Source organism: Hirundo rustica, chromosome 6, assembly GCF_015227805.2.
Source record: "Hirundo rustica isolate bHirRus1 chromosome 6, bHirRus1.pri.v3, whole genome shotgun sequence".
In the NCBI taxonomy this organism is placed as follows: domain Eukaryota; kingdom Metazoa; phylum Chordata; class Aves; order Passeriformes; family Hirundinidae; genus Hirundo; species Hirundo rustica.
Window position 1 is genome coordinate 17,205,411 of NC_053455.1, and position 13,614 is coordinate 17,219,024.

The 13,614-nt window shown below is 36.5% G+C and overlaps 1 protein-coding gene and 1 non-coding gene across 6 annotated transcripts in view; one reads left to right on the forward strand and one right to left on the reverse strand.

The window, feature by feature from the left end:
- The window catches only part of TDP1 (tyrosyl-DNA phosphodiesterase 1), a 45,685-nt gene extending 45,480 nt beyond the window's left edge, over positions 1–205 (reverse strand). For 2 of the 4 annotated variants that reach the window (XM_040068020.2, XM_040068016.2), the window contains exon 1: positions 102–205. The gene's annotated coding sequence lies outside the window, so the exon portion shown is untranslated. The remainder of the gene's footprint in view (positions 1–101) is intronic. The other 2 variants (XM_040068018.2, XM_040068019.2) reach the window with 2 other exon arrangements.
- A 244-nt stretch (positions 206–449) lies between these two features.
- Positions 450–13,614, forward strand: part of LOC120753863 (uncharacterized) — a 61,728-nt gene continuing 48,563 nt past the window's right edge. The window contains exons 1-3 of one of the 2 annotated variants that reach the window (XR_009208004.1): positions 450–635; positions 1,252–1,347; positions 1,507–1,613. This is a non-coding gene — a transcript (uncharacterized LOC120753863). Of the gene's footprint in view, positions 636–1,251; positions 1,348–1,506; positions 1,614–13,614 lie in introns of those variants that run through there. The other variant, XR_009208003.1, reaches the window with a different exon arrangement.

Below are 13,614 nucleotides of genomic sequence, written 5' to 3' on the forward strand. Positions count from 1 at the left end.
GGCACCAAGGAGCCCCGGCAGCCGCTCCGGCCCGGCTGCCCGGCGGGCCCCCAGCCGCCCGCCCTGCCCGCCGCGCTCCGCGGCCGTCACCGTTCACTCACTCACGGACCAAGCCGCCGCCCGCCCGCCGCCCTGAAGCGCCCGCGATGGGGAGCGAGAGCAGGCCTGGGCCCGGGCCCGCCCTCTCCAGCGCGGCCCCGCCTCCCGAGCCGCTGGCGCGCGGCCGCCCTGAGGCGGTGCGGCGGCTCCGGGGGTGCAGCGGCTCCGCGGGCACGTCTCAGTGAGCCGGATGGTTCTAACGAGCCTTCGTTTGACCTTAATATCAGTTATGGGCAGGTGCGGAATTTGCATAATGGTTCGTTCGGTGCGGTGTTAATTACTGTGTCTGAAGTGCCCCGCTAATGAGATAACTGCGTGAGGACTTGGGGAAGGAATGGGAGGAAAGCAGGTGTAAAATTAATCAAAGGAGGAGCGCGGCCCGCGTCAAAGCGCACTTCGGCTGTGAACTGAGCGCTCGGTTCTCGTTACTCTAATTTATTGTAAGTTTGTGGCTGCAGTTAACAAATTCTGAAAGTACCAGCGCACAATGAAACCGGCAGGCTACTCTTGGAAAAGCCTTCTTGAAAATTCAGATGGTTTGTGTGACTTTTCTTATTGCTTGTCCACAGAGTTGTGTATGCTTCAAGAATAAACCCTTCGCTATTGTAAGATATGATGCTGTATTATCAATCCTTGCTGAAGGTGTTCTGTGGGAAAAGCTCTTAGGAACGGTGGATGGTTTTGTATGTTATGTGTGTACTCGCTATAGGCTCTGGAAATGCCTTTTTGTTTTCTACAAGTACTTCAGAAAATTTGATTCTGACTACGCTTTCATTGCACTCTCTCCTCATAGTTCCTGTCTGTGTGGTGACTTAACTGAGAATTAAAGCTTATCTAGTATTTTTCAACAAAAAAATTATGGGTCTGGTAAAAGCAAATTTCATGTGATTTGTTTCCTAGAAGTCTGTACTATGTATTCTAAGTTTGCAAAAAGCTCTTTCATCATAAGTACATAAAATGTAGCAGTATGATTTTTTTTTTTAACCTAAAAATCCCACACTGAATGGATTCAGCCCATTTTCAGTTTTACTGGAACAGAGTAGATGAATAGAGGTGATTCAAAAAGTGCCTCTTTTATTTGCTATAATAGTTACACAAAGTAAAAAATCTTAGGTTTATTGGGTTTTAATGCAAATCACTTTCTTTCTGTAGGTTTTTGAAGTGTGCAGTGAAGACAGCAAAGGCTGTGTAAGCAAAGAAGACTCTACAGTTGGTCTAGTAATATTTTTTTGCTAGAAGCCCTCCAAGGTATATACTTTTTCATTTGTGTTCTGAAGGTCCAGCTTATAGATGTCTTACTATTGAGAACACTGTGTACTGACTGGTTTACACTAATTGGAGTGGATTGCTGTAGGTGGGGTAAACAGAAATACCTACAAATCTTAAAAGTAATTTTCTAAATTGCAGGTATTTATTTCAAAAGAAAATAATCAAACTCCTGGCTTTGCTGAAGGCTGTGATGAGTAGAAGGTTGTATTCTATTTCATATGTGTACAAGACATACAAAGTAAATGACTTACTGAACTTGTTATTGGTTTTTATTAGTGATAGATTCAATTTCTTTATTCAGTGGTTTCAGTAAGTGTGAAACTGCTTCATGTCCCAAAAATAAACATGTATTCTCAAAAATATATCTGGTTTTAGTTTTGAGTAGTAGCCATGACTTCTCAAATGTAAATCTACAGAAATCTTGAGAAAGATTGAGAGAAATAATGTATTTCCATATTTCCAGGAAAATGGAGTATATTGTATGGCTTGATGTAATTTTGGAAGTCATATTTTTACTCAAGTAAGTACAAGTGAATTAAGAAAGAGTATGAAGAGCACAAAAGATTTCAGAATACACACAGTATGTCTGTGAGTGTCTTTCTCACGGCATGTCAATAAATGAGACCAATCTACTATAAAGTGTATTTTATATATATAAAGTAGAAAGGATGAATCATCTTTCTTCTCCAGCTTGAACAATCTTCTTCCCCAATGACCACTTGTAAATATTTTTTTTAATTAACCACATATTTAACGAATACTCTCTTGACAAGGTCATAAACAATATTGTGTCTATGATAGTTTAGAGTAAAACCCACACAAATGTTTTAGTAAACTATGAAAGTAGTAATTTTTTGATGCATTTCAGCTGTGGATAAACATTTTCTCAATGAATTATGGCCAGATCTAAAAATGATTAAGGCTTCTAACAATCTTAACTGCTGAATTGTGAATCTCAAAATGCTCAGCTTCTTCCTTATCTATCTTTTCCTAGCTATTTTTACCATATAAAAATTAAGTGTTCTGTCAAATTCCCTGGATGTTTCTTCCAGCAGAAGTACTCAAAACCATGCTTAAGGCATTTAAACAAAAGCAGGCTCTGTGCATGAGTCACTGATGAAATCTCCTTGGAAAGAGAGTGGAAGTAGAGGACTCCCGGGAAGACAGGAGATGCAGGTTTAGTTATTTCTTCCTGAGAAGGTGCCAAGTCACACCTGCTGTGGCTTTAGGCACTACCGTGGCCACCTGTTAGACCATTTAGTCTGTGCAGCTGCACAAAAATTAATTAAGAAGCCTTTCTTCTAGGGCTGATTCTGTCATTTGGTGGTTTTGCAAGCTCCTGAAATAGGCCCAATTCTAGCAACTGTTGCCCTTTACCTAATCACTGCTCATTGTGAAGAGCCCTAAAAGGTCCCTTGGGAGCCAGATACTTTTTTTTTTTTTGGTGGCTTCTGCTAGTGTGCATTGGGTAAAGTTTGTAGCCCAGCCACGTTTTCCTTTTGCTGCTAACTAGGGTCCTGTGTGTGTTCCTTTCAACTTGTGTGTGGTTTTTAATCCAGTTCTGAGAAACATAACATAACTCTGTGCACCAGAGAGGAGCCAAATGCAGATGCTGCGATCCTAAAAGTTGATTGTTAGGCTCCAGTTCTTGGGCATGTTATTGTGCATATTGCTTTGTTGTCAAAATTCACTAAATCCTAGGCTATAGAAACAGCCCTTCTATCTTTTTGGAAACCATTAAGAACAGCCTTGGCAAGGAGAGTCTTTTCAATTGCTTTTGAATAGTGTGCACTTACTATTTCTGAAGGTGAAATTGTTTTTTAACTGCACTACATACTAACATATTTTTTTTTGCAGTAGAAATGGCAATTGCTTGACCTCATCAACAGCAATCAAGCAACTGAATTTTTAGTAAATACTTGCTGCTTTTTTTTTTTTTTTTTTTTTTGGGTCATGTTAGCATTTATTCTATAAATTAAAAGTCATACTCACTTTTTCCACTAGATGTCACGAATGAACTCTTCATTGGAAAAGGTGAGCTCTAAAAATTTGAATCACATTCCTATTCCACTTGATTTTTCGAAATAATTTGTTATAACAATGCTATATTGTTAGTAAAATATTATTTAGTGTGGTTATTAATAGAAATTTTGAACTTTATGTAATTTTAATGTTTAAAATTAAACCTTCTGAGCCAAATAACTGGGAAAAATGTAAACAGAAATGAAACTCATTGTTGAACTGATACTGTATGTATATTTGCACATAAATGCTATAATTTCTGGGAACTAGCAATGTTATAGGAATCACATCTATGTGATTGATTTTTTTTTTTTCTTTCTCTGACAGTTTTGTCGAGTGATCCTCTTTTCTCCAAAATTATTATCTAAAATGCTCTTATATTTCAGCAACCATTCAGCTAACTAGCTGCTAGCATTTAATCTTCCAATGAAAAAGGCGGCTGTGGGAATTGCAGTTGTTAAAATACGTCATTTCCCAAGCTGAAGTTTGCTTCCTGGTTTAGGTCTAACTAAAAGCAGTCTCTACACTGTTCCTGGGAGGCCAGGCCCCCAGTGTCCAGCGCTTTTCTTGACCCAATGCTGTACGTTCACGGGAGGACACCAGCAGATCGACAGCTGCTGCTGAACAAGATGCCTGCAGCAGGACACCCTGACATCCAGGGTAGGGAAGGGCAGTCAGCACAAGGCTGCTTCCAGCTGCTCTCTTGGCACATATTATCAAAGCTTTCTAAACAGGACTCCCTAGTCTGTTTATATACCTGGCATGGTCATGGGGAAAGTGCTGCAGGCCAGGTGGAACATACAGCCCTAGCTTAAATGGTCTCATTGAGTTTGGCTTGTCCTTTCTCCAGAGTGGAATAAGCTTATGGTGCTCTGAAATCTGCTCACATGTCTCCCTTCCGGTGGATGTCTTAGTGCTGCAGCTATGTGCAGTCTTGTACTCTGATAACACAGATGTAAGGGTTTAGACTCATGAGCACTTGGTCGTGTCAAAAAACTGTATAAATATAGCTCAGAGTGGATCTTTCTGCTTTACTTGGCTATATGCTCCCTTTCTATTCCTTACATTGTTCAAAGATGTTTTGCAGGGATCTCCTGGTCACCTCCTAAATCAGTTCTGAAAAAATGGGGGTTTTTTATGGTTTTTTTCATGTAATTTAGTTTATTACTTTTGTACTATTAATGAAGCCTGGTAACACACTAATATTAGTGAGTATTGGAAATTTGCTAATCAACATGTAGGTGTCACTCCAGTGTTCCTGTCAGATAAAGTTGTGAGGTACGAACCTATTGAAAGACACTAAAGGAGATAAATAGTACATAAAATAAGATGGGTTTCAGAAAAGCTGTAGAAGCATAAATGATGTAAATATTTCTTGCATTTCCTCTTCATTTTTCTATATTTTTATTTAGACAGATTTACCAAATTAATTTTAATCCAGCTAGTCTTCAGTAAATGTGGTTTCCAATCTGAATATTAAAACAGAAATTTCTTCCATTGTTTTGAGGGAAATAATAGATGTGGGTGCTGATGCTCCAGAAGTTAGATTTGAATATTGTGGTTCCTTTGTGTATAAAGAATTCAAATTTCTATAAAGTTAAGCATGTTTGTTTAAACATACTGAGTTTGAGATTTTGATATTGATTAGGATTCTATTTGGACTATATATATATACTTCTTTTTTTGGAAAAAAAGAGGTGTTTTTATTTTAATTAGAATAAAAAAAAATTCTTGCTTAGATGCCCTAGTTGCTACTGTTGTATAATATGTACAAATCACAAAGCTGGTGAAGGGGCTGGAGAGTCAGTCATAGAAGGAACGTCTGAGGGAACTGGGGTTGTTTAGCCTGGAGAAGAAGCAGCTCAGGGAAGACCTTATCAGTCTCTACAACCACCTGAAAGGAGGTTGTAGCCGGGTGGGAGTCAGTCTCTTCTCCCAACAACCAGCACAAGTCCAAGAGGAAATGGCCTCAAGTTGCACCAGAGGAGGTTTAGACTGGATATTAGGAAAAATTCCTTCACAGAAAGGTCTGTGAAGCATTGGGACAGGCTGCCTGGGGAAGTGGTGGAGATTGTGGAGGTATTTAACACACGTGCAGATGTGGTAATTAGGGACGTGGTTTAGTGGTGAAGATCTTAAGGGTCTTTTCTGACCTAAATGGTGCTATGATTCTAATCTTTAATTCTATAAGTGACCTGACCATGGCTATTGAAGAGATTTCATATAGTTTTGTAGTGCTTTTAGTGCTTCTATGTTACGTTTAGCTTGAACTTATTCTTGCCACTCAAAGTGGTATTTCTTAATAGCAACATTATATTGATTAATGACAGAGAAAAGTATTTAGTAATTTTTAGTGTTCAAGCTGGTAAGTGGTGAAAATTTCTAAGAGTTTTTTGATAATGGTACACTATTAACTGGAGTCCTATACCATAATTCAGTAAGTAAGCTTCTCATTTATATAGTACTGCTTGGGTTTTGTTATCCTTGATGTTACCAATTACACTCAAACTTCTGTTTATGGGGTCATGTGGCAAGTCTTATTGGATAAATTATTCATATAAAAATGAAGTGGCAAAAAACCGAGATTGCTTTTATCAATAAATTCCATCTTCCCTTTTGCACGTAGCTCCGCAGGTATTTGTATCAATATATTTGAAAGGCATTATGGAAGCTGATTCTGTTTATTCTAGTGTTGATGCCAGAACACATGCTTATTAAGCCACACCCTTACTTGTAAATCTTTAATTTAGGCAACAAATGTAAAATAAAGTTGGTTTGGTTTGGTTTTTTTTTTCCCAAGACAAAAACCACATGAATGTCTGAACCAGAAATAGTGAACTAAGACATAAAGATAGATCATAGATTTGCTAATACCTAATGGATTTTATAATTTTTAAGATGTCTTTTTTGTCTGTTGACATAGCTTTTACAGCCTGTTCTAGTAGCACATGAATTGGCAGCTTTCCAAATCAATGAATAGGCGGGACTCTATTATAGGAGTCATTCTATAAAAGGAAAATTGTATACTATAATTTTCTGGGCTCTTATATTACTCTGAAAGAGAAGGAATAAATGGATGGAAAGCTTATACTGCTTTTTATCGTTTCACTTCCATTGTTATCCAATTGAATGAAAAGCTGCTCATGCAGGCAGGTTCAGCATGTTTGGGCAACCTCTGTTATTATAGAAATGGTGCATGTACAGAACCAGCAGTTGAAAGCAGCAAGACTGTAATCCTGGAAACTGAGATGGTAATAGTTCTTAATATATGATTTCCAAGAAGTAAGCAAAGAGGCACTAGAAGTCTGTACACTGGTACACAGGTTTGAATTGAGACAGCAGGTGGAGCTGAAGGAGCTGTGCTTTTGAACCACTGCAGAAAGAATATGAATGAATCAAAAGAAAAAGAAGTGCAGAGCTTTTGTTAGGTTATTAGATAAAGGAAAAAATCCTGTAGGATACATCTTGCCTTCTCAAGAAAATGAATTTGTTTAAAATGAACATAAGTCATATATCAGAAATTATGAGAAAAGAGTATTCATCTGTGTTTACATATCGAGCTGAAGTGGGATCCCTTTTCCAAGAAAAATGCACCTGCTGATTTTTTGTACCAGGATTTTAGCATGTTTTATGGAGAGGCCTTAACTTTTGGAGGTCAGATTTTTGTTTCTTAATTTTTATGTTTTACTTTGATTTTAAAAGAAAGAGTCAATGAAGAACTTACAACCTTGATTTACATTTTGATTTCTTTATTTTTCTATTCATTAGAAAGGTAAGATAAATGTACAAGTAAAGACTTTCATATAGCACACAGAAGGAATAACTGATTCAGTTTTACACTCAATTTTATTATGGCTTTCACAGGAATCTGTAGCTGGGGTTATACGTTATTTCAGACTTGGCTTCTGGGAATGATGCCAGATAGATTGTTTATGCAGCATGGATCTTTATCCATGGCATGCAAATGCTATTGGCTTAGAAAAGCCCAGGTTTCTCTCCAGTGTAAAGAAACATGAGATGGCAGGTAACAAGAAAAAAGTAGAGGTAAACAGAAGCATTATACTGAAGTATAGAAAATAAGTGAGAAAAATTAAACTATATTGAAATGTTTTCATGATTATGCTCTAACTTCGAAGGTTATTATTTCAGTTTTATTTTTATTTGTATAATTGAAGCTATTCATAATGAGTACACCTTAGTCATGTGTATTTTTAAGGAGAAAAATGAAACTGGCTCTTTTTTTTTTTTGGCAGGGAGATTTATTTAATTTTACATTTTTCTAGGTCCATTAATTGAAAAGTTTGTTAAATCTTGTGAGCGCAAAGAAGGTTGCACAGTTATACAGTAATGAAACAAGTAAATATTTACAGCTCGTGATATACAATGTAAGGATTTTTTCTTCTTAATATTTGAAATATTAATTTAATTCTGAAGCAATTAAGCAAAACAGAACATCTGAAAGAAATAAAAAGTTGACATGTCATGGATGCAACAAAATTAAATAAAGCAGAACTAGGCTAATAACGATGGTGTTGATGTGACTAATGAAGTCAGGGTCAGTGGACTGTGGTGTTCTAAACTGTAGCTATGTTTGTGGTAGTAGGAGCTCCTCCAGCTGTTGAAGGAAATCTCTGGCTATTCACTCCACCTATTTGCTGTTATTGCCTCTCGTTATCTCTCTATGAATCTTATTTCCCTGCTCATTTATGCCACAGGTTTTACCAGTTTCCTGGTTGTGGCTATAGATTGTTTTTACTTCTCGTAACAGACGGAGGAAGGGAAACCAAAGCAACAAAGGGTTTTTTTCTCATTCTCATTGGGAAGTAGATGTGGAGATTCTTTCTCATTTCTGTTAAACATCAGAGGATGTTCCATCACTGTTGGGGAGGATGATACACATCACCAAACTATAAAAGGGAAAACTTTATCAGGAACCTCTGAGCTGATGGATTTTCAGATCCTCTTCCTTTTTCATCCTGATCTTAGGACAATGGTCCTTGAAAAGAGGGAAAGTGAAACATATGGCTGATCAGATGTTGGGATGATCTGATAAGCATGGATTCAGCTTTTTGACATGAACTAAAAGTAGCTTTTCAAGTGTTATTTTTAGTGAGTTATTTCAGAGGACTTAACTGTTGCAAGGACTATGCTTTTGTTTGCCTCGCTGTCTGCTGCACACAGTCTGCAGTAGCCTTGCTTGAGATGCTTTAATTTCCAGATTACTCTGGAAGTTAATTCATAACCTAAGTGATTGATCAGCTGATATTGCTCTGATATAATGCATTTAGCAGGATTAAACTGAATTAATAATTTGTGTAAATGGATTGTAATATTTGCGGGAAAAAAATTGAAACACAGTGTTCAAAATACCTAAGTTGTCAACGAAAAGGGTAGATTTGAAAAGTAATTTTGAATATCTTATAGTCTATATTTTCAAAGCTTTGCAAATTTGAAGTTTTCAGTTTTTCAGAATGTCTACTTCTAAAATGAAAACTTAATAAGAGAGTTGTAGATGTCGGCACATTACTTTTGAACAGAGTTCACAGTGAAAAAAGAGAGTAGTTAGTATAAAATCTGGTTTAGATTGTTCATCCTTATATTTTAGCCTTTCTAAAACATTTTGCTAATGCAGTAGTTTAGAGTATATCACCATTTTCGAACTGGGAATTTATTAGCTTACATGCAAACATTGTATTAAGTAGTTTAAAAAAAGCCATGATTTACATTATTTTTCTCTTGCCTTATCTTGATCTAAAAAAATAGAGGATTTTTGGCTTTTGAAGACTTCAAGAGAGCTTTCAATTCTGTTTCTCCTAAGTTATCTGAAAAATAATCATATTTGAAGCCACCAGGTAAGATTAACAAACTGATCCATATTCCTGGATAGCAGTCTTTTTGTTGTTTCAGTTGATGGAATTATTAGATTCTATCATGCCACTGAAGATAAAAGCTTCAGCACCACCACTGTTTCAGTGCCTTTATTAATAAAGATTATATATAAATTAATGTGTAAATAATGTAATAATTAATATAAATTAATAAAAATAGGATTAAAATAATAACTAAATAATAGATTTAAACAGGTACAGAAGGTGATTTGTTGCATGTACTGTTTCTTAAGAAGCTGTGCTGGTTTTGCATTGATTGAAGAAAAGCTCTGGCAAAAGCAATTAGTGACTAGTTTTGAATATTGCAGCATAAAACTATTTACTTTTAAATTTTCCTCCTCTAATCAGGAAATCCATGTTCAAGAGCTGTCTCAAAAAAAAAATTAGTTAAACAGGAGTGCATATTGCAAGGTAGTAGTGGTGAGACTTCTTGCAAGGTGAGACTGGCTCAGAAGTATGGATGTTGAGCTTTATTTAGGGAAACAGGGCTAAGACTTTTGCCCTAAATTGATCTGTACTATTGGATTAAAATTACAAAAAGAAAGCAATAAGAAATATTTTGGACTCAGATTTGTCAGAAGTTTCATAATTTGTGACACAGAATCTTTATTGCAATAGATTGTTGTAACAAATGAAGCGTATATATTTTCATATTTGTAGGTACATTTCTTGTTCTTCCCTCTTTTTACCACGGAGATCAAAATTAAATTTTGAGACTGAACATAATTTAAAAATATTTGTTCTATGTTAAGTAAAGTAATGTAAAATACTTAGATGATCTTTAGAGTTTTTAAATGTAGTGACTGATCAAATGTGAGTTCTGAAATTATCTGTGTATTAGTAATAAATACAGGACCCAGGGATCAGGTCTGTAGTGCAAGAAGTTTATGATGGGAACCCAGTATCTGTATTGAGGGGGTTACTTCTGGTCAATTCTTGTCAACAGACTGAATGACCCTAGAAGGTGGTGGAGTCCTTTGGGTGCCTGCCAGGAACATAGCCTTCAGTTTCATTTCATCCTGAATAAATGCAGTTTGTATACTGTGAGCACTGTGGTGTTCCCCGTAGTTCAGTCAATGATGAAGACTGAAAAATTCAACTTAAAAAAGCATTCCAGGTCTAAAGTAAAACATGGGTAAATATTGAGACAAGGCGAAAAATCTTAATTTGTATATTTCAGAGGCCTGTAATATCGTTAAAAGAAAAGGGGGTTTGTTTACTTATAAATTTTTCTCTTTGGTGGAAATGCTGTCTTCAAACCTTGTCAACTACTGGTTCCTTTAATTTGGAATGCATCGTTGCATGCATTATTTTCTTATACTTTAAGTAAAATGTTGCTGAATAAGCAAAGCCTGTGGCTAGTGTCACAAAGGCAGGAATGGAAGGGAAGTAGGAAAAAGTTAAAGGCACATTCATAATAGTTAGCTTGTCTACTTACCATACAGAGCTGGGAATTTTCTGCTATGGAGTGTAATTCTCAACATAGTCTGAGATGTAAAATTGAAAACAAGTGCGTTCAAGCTATGCAGAACACAAGGAAGAAACAATACCAGTAATTGATTTGCATGCAGAATGAAGGGCCCCACCAGAGTAATTTAGCTTTCAGAGAAAGTAGACTTGATTTGTAGGTATGCAAAATGTCTTCATAAGGGCATCCATACATGTTGAACTAATTATAGCAAACTTGAGGCTTGAAAATCGAATGCTTTTATTTGTCATTCATATATATGCATTGTTAATATTAAAAAAATCTTTAAATGTTCAATATAGCAAGAAAGAATAATAGATTATTCTGGATTATTCTTCTAACCTACCTGTAAAGAGCTGTTATGCTCAAAATCTTTATGTGGTTACAAAGGAGACCCACCTGATACTTAAAGCCAATATTTGTGGGAGAACAGACAGTGATAGTGCTGAAGGCACTCTTGCTCCTAATGTGTTGCAGCTGTGTTAGTTACCAAAGAGTGGGAACAGCTATGGGTGATAAAAGAGTGAGTGAGGTGGTGGAGTGGTCAGTTAGTTGGAGTCTGCTGGCCGTGCTGTGACGAGGAAGGGACAGGAAGCAGCGAGCTGGAAATGCAGAGAAAAGGAGAGAAAGAGCCAGAGCTGTGTGGGGTTGTTCGTAGGACTGCAACTTAGTAAAGGTATGGAAGACTTTTTAAATAACATTGGACTGCAATGTAGAGAAGGTATTTTAGGTAATGAGGTACTGATGCTTGAGGCCCCCTGAAATTTTTAAAGAAGCGCTCTTGAATGCTGTGGCCATCTCAATGATGAAGACAACAAATATTTATCTTTACTATATACTCAAATCTTAGCAATCTAATAAAATAATTAATTTTAGTACAGATTTAATAATTAAAAAAAAAGGATAAAAAATACTATGCAGCAAAATGTTTCAATGCAGTTAATTATGTTATGCACCTCCTAATACCTATCCCTTTCTCTGTAGTTACTCTCAATCTTCCACTGCCCTCTCAGTCCTGAACCTGGCAGGTTCAGGGCAGGCATGGTAGAGTGAATTACGTTATTCCAACTTATTTACCAGAACGAGTATAATATTCATGTTTTCTTCTCTCTCTAGCATCTGCTTTGGGTTATTTAAATATGTTTGCCCACCCAGTTTACACCCTCTTTCTTCTGAGGTCTGCGTGCCCACATTGCATCCTAATTTCCAAAATATGACCCATATATTATATATTTCTGATATTTTTTTGCTCTGTCACCTATAAAAACATTTTTGTCCAATTCCTGTTGTCTGCATGTCTTTAACTCACCCTAAATGAGTTTTTAGTCTTTGGTCCTCCAGTGTTAGCATGTGCACTGTATCTTAACATCCCAAGCCTTTGCTACTATATATGCCATGTCTTTACACTTGCTGTCGTGCCAGGCCTATATTTCTCTACATAAATATATCATTTTACATACAAGAAATTCTTGCTACTACTATCTGTGTAAAGCTGTGTTTATCCTGTATGAAGTTAAGGAGAACAAATTAGACGTAGCCGCCTGCTCCTTGAAAGAACTGTTGCAACAGATAAAGCAAGTAGAAACTCCAGAGCTGGTCAGACAAGTTCAGACAAAGCTTGATAAGCTTCAGTCCTTGGAAACTCACTGCAGAGTTTGTGGCTTGTTACTAGTAGTGGCTGTACTGAATTTACTCAAGTCTCTTGAGGACCATATCTAATCTCATCTCATACTGGTAAAATTATATTTAATGTAGATGTTCTTTCTCCTCAGGGGTTGTTTTCATACAAATGTCAGTAATACACTGCATACAGCTGTTGCTGAAGTTTGGAGAATGTGGGCAGGTTTTCAGTTTTTATTGGATTGTATTAACTGACTGTAGTCTTGCCTGAATAGTAGAGTCACGTTTGTTTCTGATCTAATATTGCAGTCATATTCAATAAAACGGTCAAGGGTTTATTATGCACCTGATTAGAATGCCATTCTACCATAAATATCCAACATTCTTGACACAGGACTTGCAGAAGTGGCTGTTAAGGTAAATGGTATGTTCTTTTGTCAGGGGTTCTCTGTAATGGGTAGCACCCAGAAGAATTGCTTTATACTGGTGCTGCTGATCTTCATGTAGCTACATGTATATGAAGTGTGTCAGGTCCTTTGCAACAAGTATTTGTGATAAATAGCTATCTATAAGTGAACATGTCTTTTAAAGTGGAATTCAAATTCTTAAAAAAAACTACTTTAAGTGTTTTTTCCTTTCTTGCTACGAATATTAATGCAATATTTGAAATATATAGTATTATTAATTACAGATGCTGAAAAAATAGTTGTCCTAGCTGTAACACTTGCTCAGAAAAAGAGTTTATTTGTATGCTAAAGCCTCACAGAATGATAATGGGAATAGTAACAGAAGTAAGCTGAAAACCAACCACATGTGAATGTGGATGAACCTATAAATTATGAAAAGTGTCTTACAAACCAAAAATGGACAAAAATCGCCATACAGTTTTTAAAGCTAGCAAGCATAACTCAGATCTTAAGGAAGAAAAGAAGGCATTCATGATCTGTTTCTTATGCTACTGTGCCTTTAGATTGATAGTATCTCACAGTAGAGGTGTATTAGTACTTTTGTATGTATTGGTACTTTCCATACAAAAGAATGACCTAATTGTCTCATATTTCTTTCATGTAATTATCTAGTAATAACAAAATAACCTGTTTTTCAGAGCCACCCCATGGAAGAAATCTTATGCTCTTTTATGCAAGTTTGATTTATAGACATGTACTGCAGAGCACAGTGAATATGAGACATTCATCTTCCTATGGCTAGTTGCTATGGAAACATAGTACACAGTACAATGTCATTCCA